Raw genomic sequence first — 10,271 nt, 5'->3', positions numbered from 1 at the left:
AGAACATTATTCACTCCAGCTATTGAGAACCAAGTGAAAAAATTACTTGATAACATGGGACCATACACCCATGTTTGTTTTGAGAATGACTTCGATCCCTGTAACATAAGCAACAAAGCCTTCCAAGAAGTTTGTTCTAGGATTGTAAAAGAACATCTTGAAGAAGATGTTGGATTGAAAAGGTTTGTGAAGTTATGTTGCGTAATAGGGAATTACGCAGCAATTTCTTTTATTTATGGAGCCAGGAATGCTCCATATATCGCAATCAGAATACTTTATAATTTAGTGCAAACACTGAAAGCTGATGGCCGTTTCAAAGATGCAACATGGTCAGAAATCCATATGTTGTGTGCTGACAGTTAACTTATAAATTTTGTTTTGCAATTCAGTATATCACTGAAGTTTACAAGAAAGATTTAATTTTTTAATACTTTTTATGTTATATATATAAACTAAAAATTAATAAAATTATATATTAATAGAATTTTCCATATTAAACTATGATCAATGATTACCCTTCATATTATTACCATTGATATGCCCAAATGTCTATAAAAAATACTAATTCTTTGTGTTTGTTTAAAGTGGTTGAAATAAAATAGTTATTATTTTGGATATCTGTTTCTAATAATATTGAATCATTTATGCTTTTTAGAGATTTTAAAACTTAAAGTCAATAATGTAATCAGAATATATGAAACGCCAGGCAAAACGTTTAGTCATCTTTTTTAATTTGAAACTCTAATATTTGTTTGTGAAAATGTACAATTTCATCGCGTGTTTTCTACTCAACAAATATTAACCCCTTAACATATGAATTCACTTAGATTCCTAATTAGATGACACATTATATTTGGGGCAATAATTATTATTTTAATTTCTATAATATTAGAGCATTTGAGATAATTATACGTTTTCAAGTGATTTTTTTTCATTCTAAAATACTTAATAATGTCACTTGGTTGCAAATAGGAAATTAAAAATTCAGTAATTCAATCCGCGAGTCAGACTCATCATTGTATGCGAAGCGGTTAATAGATCTACTTTAGAAATTTCTGGATACCATCATAAAATTAAAAACAATCAACTTGTCTAATTTGTGTTTTAAATGATTTTAGAGTATCCATGAATTTAGAACAAAGAAGTTAAAATCAACAACAACAAAAACACCCTCTTTGGCTAGTTTACCAGGTATAATTGATCAAGGAATTCGCTAATGCACTGATTTGGTGGTTTTTAATATTTTAATCTTGTAAATAAAATCTAATTTTAATGATTTTATTCAGGCCTGGATTTTAAAGTCTATATTACAGGATCAGAGAACCTAGAATTAAAAATCTTATTTTATTACTGATACATTGTACTTATAAACCTAACAAATATAAATCTATTCTTGGAGAACGAATTATCTTAACACAATAACGCCAAGAGCGTATGAGTGTCCTTTCCGTCTATTCTGCAATATTTAATTCCTTTGGAATGCTTACAACTAGGCATCTGTGTTAGGTCGCGATAAAATTTATAATTCCCGGATTAAGCTTATTAAAAGAAAAATTTTAAATATATATCGTCAATCAACAATGACTATCGTAGCCTGGTGGAAAATTGTTATTAGTCAACAATGATCCACGTGGCCTCTATAAAAATTACAAAGTCTGCCGCCGATGACAGACATGGCACAAACGGAAAGCTTATTGTCAGTAGCTTAATGAATCAATTGGTATGCCCTGAAAACTCAAAGAGGAAAATTATATTTTCATGGGTTTAAAACTTGATATCACAAAATAAATAAACAACGTAAAAGTGGGTCTAATGCATATCAAATCTCTTTTTTAGTAATGACTCTACGAGGAAATCGTAATTAGATGAGGAAATAAAAATTGTAGTTCATCTTGCTAATCTGGTCAAGGATTTAGAAAAATGGGACAAGAACAGAATGATATCTTACTCTAATCAAACACTAAAATTTCCTCATCCATTATTATAGCACAGATAAAATAGATTAAATAACTTAAAGGTATCAAAATATGACCAGAAGTTTCTTTTCTTCCCAATTGTAAATTAATTTAAACAGATATATCTACTGGAATATTGCTACTATCAAACCGAAAGTAAAAACATTTATCACATTCATTGCTATATTTATATTATCAAAAGAAAGAAAAAAAAATATAGGAGGTTCGAACTATTAAGAGTGATAATATTAATGTTAAAGGCCTGCGTCTTCTGCCTTTATTTTGACTTAAAAAATTAATAATTATTTAGATAATATCTCATGTGTAGAAACAAGATGGAATGTCTCCTCAACACCTTCTCGCATACCCTATATAGAATTGGTGAATAATAGTTGCAAAAGAACCCCTAACATTATGAGTTTCGACAATTAACTGCTGGGAGGCAGTTCATGCACAAATATCAGAAAAATTGAATGAGAATTTTTAATATATTTTTTTCATGTAATTAATACTAAATTTTTATACTGAAAAGATTTGCAATCACAAAAACACATAAAATTTTTATATATTTAAGGCATTTCATTTTTGATTAATCGCTCTTTCATGCTTGTGAAATTGTGCAAAACTATACAAGTTATGAATAATTGTCGAACATTTTTTGCTAAACAACAGATATCGTAAACAAAACACTATCCAAAGGCTAATTAAAAAAAAAAAAATTCTTCACACATTGAAGAGTCATAAGGTACGGTTTCTAAGTGATATATAGAAAAAGAATACATCCAGTTTTACTATTGAGGATGAGACTCCGAGTCACGATTTCAATACCATGAAGACTAAAAATCTTGTGTTAGGACAACTACATTTAATTTAATTAAATATAAATACGATAAACAGTTTTAAATAAGTTTGAAATCCCACTAAAGACACACCTCAAATGTGACAATGAGGAAGTTGCCTTATGTATAATGAGGTTCCCACTGCCCTTAGTGGATTTAAAAATGTGGGGCTGAATTACCTTCATATCCATGTCAGATAGTAAGTACCCTTGCGTAGGTGATGGGGGTTCATAGGGTGCACCGTAATGGGATCTGTTTTCTATTCGTTTTATGATAACTTTAATAGAATGACCATTAGGCTTCTCTTCCAACTTGCCACCTATCAAGGATAAGAATTTGTGGGGTCTATGTGCCTCGTCAACCAAATTTCTTGCTTGACTGTGCTGTCGTGGCGGCCTGATCTTCATTTGTACGGAGACGCTTTGACATGGAAAAGGGATTCTCAATTAAAAACTCTGGTTCCTGTAAATTTCGATAACCAATTCAAGTCTAAACTGTATTTCTTTAGATAATAATCATGCAAAATCATGCTAAAACTATATGCCTCAGAATGTAACAAATACCCTTGAATAATTTTTAAAACATTGCAAAAAGCAAGTTTTAGCCCAATAAATGTAAATAAAAATAATAACACAAGAAATTTATAAATGATAATACTGCTTTAAAGTTTCTGAAGTATTTATACCACCATATGCATATCTTTATTACATTCCGAAATATCGATAGGCTTAAATGTTTATATCCTGTACTATTAAATTGAAGTGTACTAATATACAGTTCTATGTAAATAAAAATTATCTTCGTTTCATAAGTGGGGCTTATTTGAAATGTTGCATCTTAATAGCAGTCTAGAAAAATTGAAACGTTAAGTGGATTAAAAAATACTATATTCGCAGTAAGATTTATTTTCCTTAAAACTGAAAATTTAACGCATAAGAAGTACAGTAGAAAATACAATATTTTTTGTTAAAATTTTAAATCTTTCAGATATTACAACAGATAATTATATTAAGAAATCCTAGTTATATGAAAACTTGAATATTAAATACTTTACGGTTTAGAACCAAATCTATCTAATATCATATATGCAGAGGAGATTAGAGGCATTAATTCAATGTTGTATATTAAAAATCTCGAGAATTTCTAAATATTTGGTTCGTTTGATTCGAAGTATTCATCTGATTCATCTGCAGTTTCATTTATATCACCCATTCTGCGGATGCATCATCAGTTATTTGAGATTGTTTCTATCAATTATGCACTATAAATGAAAGATGAATGTTATATTTTAGAAATAGAACTCTCTTATAACATATGTGCAGAGGAGAATGGAAAAATTCATTAAACATTGTATATTATAAAACACAAACATCTAAATATTTAGTTAATTAAGTAGCATATCCATCTGATTCATCGGCAGTTTCAGTTGAATCTTCAATTCTTCGGATGTGTCATCTGTTAATTGAGATTATATTAATTACTGATACATTTTATTCCATTTACTGTTGACGTATCTTTCAAATATCTTAAAGGTTTTATAAGTAACCAGTATGGTTTATAAAACATATCTCCGGTATAAAAAACATTCATTTATGTATATAAAGAAGAAAATAATAATATATTTATAGTAAAATTCCAACAAAATTTTTTCTAAGATTACCAATTATTTGAAGTTTCAGTTGATATAAATTGTTTGCCTCTTTTACTTGTCATTTCACATGAATCACTCAATTCTCACTTAAATTCATGTTCATCATCCACAAGCCACACGTTCCACTAGATCCTGCAGTTCATTCCAAAAATTATCTCCTATTTTTCCCATTTTTTTCAACTCTCTTACAGTATAAATAATGATTTTACAGGACTCCTGTGGTGCACACCTTACACCATGCAAGTAGGATAACCCTGCATACTTTGCAACAACAACAGAAAGCTTGAAAAAATGTTCCAGAATGAGATTTCTTTTTAAAAATTCTGTTTGTAATATTTTGCAAAGTTGTATATGAGTTTCTCTAGTTATTACTTTCTTCTTGAAATAATTGTCGTATTTTAAATGATAACAATTTTCATATAGATCCAGATCTTTTCTGACGACCTTTTTCATCTGTGGAGTAAAAGGAGAATCAAGATTCCTTTTCCTGAAAATGCCAGTGGGGACCCAATGTAAACCTGTCATCCGCGTTTCCAAAACGTAACAGATCAAATCTGTCGCAAACTTGAGTTCGAAACTATCTTCAATTCCGCATGTTTCACCATCTGTCATTTTGCAAGTTTCGAAGAAATTGATAAGGGATTATGAGTGGTAAAAAGGTGAAGAATAATTGGATTTTTTCTGTTGCTGCGAGAGATGATGTTCTGTTGAGTCATGTAATATCACTTGAAGATAAAAATAAATTTAGTGCTGATATTTTACATAGTATGAATGTGTTAAAAAGCATTCCCAAGAGTTAACTATTGAATGAAAAAAAGGGCCACGCCTACCTCAGGAAGATCATGTGACCTCAACGGGACAATTGCAAACAGTTGCCCCGCGTATATGTGCCATTGAAGTCACCTGATCTTCCTGAGGTAGGTGTGGTCTTTTAGTGAGTTCAATAGTCGGACTCACGAAAACGTGGCTTTATTGTAAGATAAGAAAAATACGTCTTGTAAATAAGTATAATAATAAGTCTTGCAGCGAATTTTTAATTGATTAATTGTTCAAATTCTGATAAATCTCATCAATGACAACTTGGCTGTACCTCGTAAATTTGATTTGTAATTTCACGAACTGTGAAACAATCCGATTCAGCATTATATACTCAGAATTATTCGCAAAATTACTAATAATGGAAACATGAGAACACAATTAAAAACAAGACCCAATAGTAAAAGAAGCATCAAAAATAAGGATAGTCTCATATATCACACCCCCAGAAGATCATTAATCCTATAATTGCCGGCGTCCTGGCATAAGGGAAGCGCGTCTTTCCCGTGATCTGGGCGTCCTGGGTTCGAGTCCCTGTTCGGGCATGGTTGTTCTTCATCTGTTCTATCTGTGAGATGTGTGAATGTGTTCCCCTGTAAAAAAGGGGTTGTGCAAGCAAATGTGATGCATGAATAGCTAAGACGTACTCTTGGCCCTAGCTGGCGCTATTAAAAATAAGAGACGCTCCCTTGGCTTAAAAATCGCTGACTTAGTCAGCGAGCTTGTCCATGGCAAATGCCATTATAAACAACAATAATCCTATAATTAAGATTTGGATGGCTTCTGGAAAACAAATGCTTATCTTTTAATGACGGGAAATGTCAATTTGTTTTCAAATAGTTAAAATAACATAAAGACATTCCTTTCTGAGTTAAATTCCTGTGAGCATGCCTGATATGATATCTACTTCTGTTTACATGCTCGCTGCTATGGTTTATGCCTGTAATTCAGACCATATATCTATTTGGATGAATTCTTCCATGCCATTTGATCTTAGTAGAAAGGGAATCATCTAATTTCATAATAGATATGAATACTCATATTGTGGGTGTGAATCACGGACAGTAAAAACGTGTTAATGTAATTACAAGTTTGTTTTCGATATTATTTCTAGAAAGAAAAAAAAAAAAAAAACATTGTCTGTAATTCGGACCATATTTCTATTTGGATGAATTCTTCTACACCATTCAACCTTACTAGAGAGGGAATCGTCTAATTAGATAATAAATATGAATTATCATATTGCGGGTGTGAGTCACGGACAGTTAAAGTGTTAATATAATCACAAATTTGTTTTTGATATATGTTTCTACAAGGCAAAAATATTTACATTTTTTTTCTTTGCTTCAAGTTTATTTTTATTTTCTCAGTTGAATTTATATTAATATCTTACCATCCTTTCGTTAGACTGTAGGTTTGACCTCAGATCCGCTTACCTCAGTTGCAAAGGTGATCATTTAATACTTTGGATTCTTAAAATAATTTGATGAAAGCAAATTAAAAAGACATTTTAAAATTGCCTTTTTTGTTGTATATTGAATTTATAAACGTTTCCCAAATAATAAAACTAATGTTCTTCTCATACATTGACTGCCGCAAAATCATTTGATCAAAGCAGAAAAGAAAATATTTTTTAAATTGCCCTTTTTGCTGAATATTGAGTTTATTAAACGTTTCCCAAAAAATAAAACTAATGCTCACCTTAAACATTTACTATCTCAGTATATTTGTATTTTCAATTTAAAAATATTATTTTGGGCTTTTCAGAATCTTTCCATGCGGTAATTTCACACGTTAGTTAGGGCTTGATATTTGTTGATAGTGCAAGAGAAATTTGATATGAGTATGGCTGTGGTGTTCCTGTTCGGGTTTTAAATGCACTCATAAGTCAAATTTAAAAGATATTTATAAACTAGAAATTATATATGATATCGGGTAGGAAATTTCATATTTTATCATTTGTAACTCAAATGATGTATTCACATTCGATTTTTTTTAAAACCATGTTTCTTCTCATTTGAATAGAAGCGAAAAACGTCTTGTTTTATCTTATGTAATATATCTATCCCACGGTGGAACACCTCGTAATTGAGGATGAAAAGCTTCCGGCACTGTGGTTCTTTCTCATCACCACTGTGGGTACACGAAAAGGTGGGAGTGTGGCTTCACTCATCAATGATGGAACGTACTTCCTTAGGGGGGAAGGGTTGTACCTTGGATGGTGATGGTCCTTAGGACTCAACCACAGTTCCCGCCGTTGTCACTGTTGCGGCGGTAAGGTCATTCAAGTTTCTCCGTGTGCCTTCTTGTGGGTCGGAGTAGTCAGTTTGTGATTGATTATGTAGTATATGTACTATGTAATAATTTCATGTAATACATAATGTAACTAACATCATTAAACTTTGTAATTGTGTTTTGTTTGTAATTTTTTTAACTTTTTCAGATCTATGCAAACCTCTTTGTATTTTTATTTTACGAAAAAACTGACCCAATGATTAATTAGACATGTGTTATGCTATGAAAATGTGTTATTGCTCAGTAAAGGATATGTTTTTTTTTCTATACTTAACACTGGTAACAAGGCAGATAAGAGGAAACAAGGCGAAAATGTACACTAAACTCGACTTTTAGAAATCAATTTCATACAAGCGACGTACATAAAACAGAACTTTCAGAACTCAACTTCAAACAGTAGCAAATCTTTACTAAAGAATCATAGCCATTTCATACGATATTTCAAGAGAGATTTCATACGATTATTCTCTTGATCTTATTTCAACTACTCAGTCTCTGCGCCTCTGTTTTTATACCTCTCATGACAGGGAATCACATTTTCTAGAAAAACCCTGGAGCTCGATTTTTGATGAAGATATTGCAAAGATTCGTGAATATTAAATATCTTCCTGTCTATGAAACAAGCTCCTCAAGGAAGCTAAATTACAAATTTATATGAATATTGTCACTATGTTTTTTTCCTATAACTTTTTACGTTAATAATACCAAATAATGATTGATTTGCTATCTGAAATGATATAGTAACTCACTAAATAGAAATATATTGTAGTAAAATTGATAAGTTGAAATACATTGTGGTTTGTTTAAATATGATATCTACATTTTAGATTCTAATCCTTTGTACTAAATGTTATCTACTTAGCTTTTTGCGTTCTGTAACTATCTAATTCACATGTATTAAAATAGACAGACTGCCAGAACGAATTTCCTTCCGAGTTCATCGAATATGATTGTAGTTCCATATAAATCTGCAAATTTCTTGTAAAGACCGTATTCCAAATTTCAGTCGTCTGGTTCAAAACTGTTTTGAGCTATCGTCTTCACTGACAGACAGACATAGCGCCAAAAATATATTTTTCGGACTCGGAGTAATCAGATTCGGCGAAATCTCGAATTGGAATTTTTTGATAACTGCAATACTTTCTGTATTCTTCGTATACAAGAAAGTTAAAAGAAAAGAAAAGAAAAACCGGATTGTGATCCTCACTAAGTAGAAAGCATTATGATTTCCCATTAACTGCTTTGCTCGAATGTCATACGTGCAGCGATTTTTTCAATGTTGATAGTTGTAAACAAAAAATAAACCATTCATAACGATTATAATTCAATTTTAAAATTACTTCGAATGCATAGATGAGTCGAGTATTCAATGGATTTCTATTTAAATCAAAATAAGAAAATATTCCCAAAATAAAAGGTGTCAACTTACTAGAAAATAAAACAGTTATGTGGTTAATAACATAATTACTATTCCTTGAAACAAGGTGAGTGTTAACTTATCAAGAAGCACTGAATGGCAATGGAAATACATAAGAAAGTCATTAAGTTGATTACTGATGTTAAAGAGACCAACGAGAGTGAGGGAATTTTATATGGGTTCATTTTTGTAAGATATTTAAAGAAAAAGTAAAATAATACATCAATTAAAAATTATTATATGTAAGTTGGAATGTCCATTCAAATTTGTATTATAAATTACTGGCTATTTTTCTTTAGTTTTCTTACTTTCAGTACACACTGAGCCATTAAACTTCAAAGTAGATTCCGAATTGTAAAAGCATAGCTTAATATGAATGATTTCATATATAAAATAATTACTATCTTTAAAAATCAATGAATAAATTTTTCACTGCATTAATCAGAATATTGCAATACAAGTACGTTTGCAAATAATTTGTTATGTGGTCCCTAATCCGTACTTGATCAGAAATTCCGTAACTGATTCTTTCTAAACGTGGTAAATGATTGAAATGGAAACGAGAAAGCATAAAAAATTTTCGACTCTTGCATTAATGTTTCATTGTATAATTATGTAAATTTGGAATAAAGTAATCCAGCTGTCAAATTGAAGTCCACATGTCTCAAAAATTTCTTCGCTTGTCGCCAGCAGTTTTTGAAGTTATCGGGAGATTATAAATTTTCAAGTTTTACTAACACACTAAATAACACTAACTTTACTGTGGTGTCACCGGATGGCATTGAGTAAATCTTGGCTTAAAAATGCTTATTTTAAATCAATCATTTTTATAAGCAAATGTCAATAAGCGACGTAATGCATATGTTACATAACAGAGCGGGAAAAAATGATTTGAGTCATCAACTTATTTAAGAAGGTAAATTTGAAACTCACTTTTGAGAAATAAAATCAAAGTTGTAAATAGTAAAACTATATAATAAATCTAAGATCTCACACAATTTTAAGTTGGTATAATGTAAATATTAATTTTTAAGAAATCTAATAGTATATTTTAGGGTTGACATTTTTCTTTTTACACATACGAAATTTTACTCGGTGAATGAAAGCAAGTATTACACAATAAAGCTTTATTTTTATTGAACACCTTAGATATATACAGTAGTAAAATTCATTGGAAATTAAAATGTTCGAAACATGTCAACAATAGATAATAATATGTTATTGAATTGCAAAATCACACACACAAAAAAAAATGCTGTATAAGAAAATACCATTAGTTTTGAAATCTTGATACTAGC

Source organism: Argiope bruennichi, chromosome 6 (genome assembly GCF_947563725.1).
Source record: "Argiope bruennichi chromosome 6, qqArgBrue1.1, whole genome shotgun sequence".
Classification (NCBI taxonomy): Eukaryota; Metazoa; Arthropoda; class Arachnida; order Araneae; family Araneidae; genus Argiope; species Argiope bruennichi.
This window is presented reverse-complemented; position numbering follows the sequence as displayed.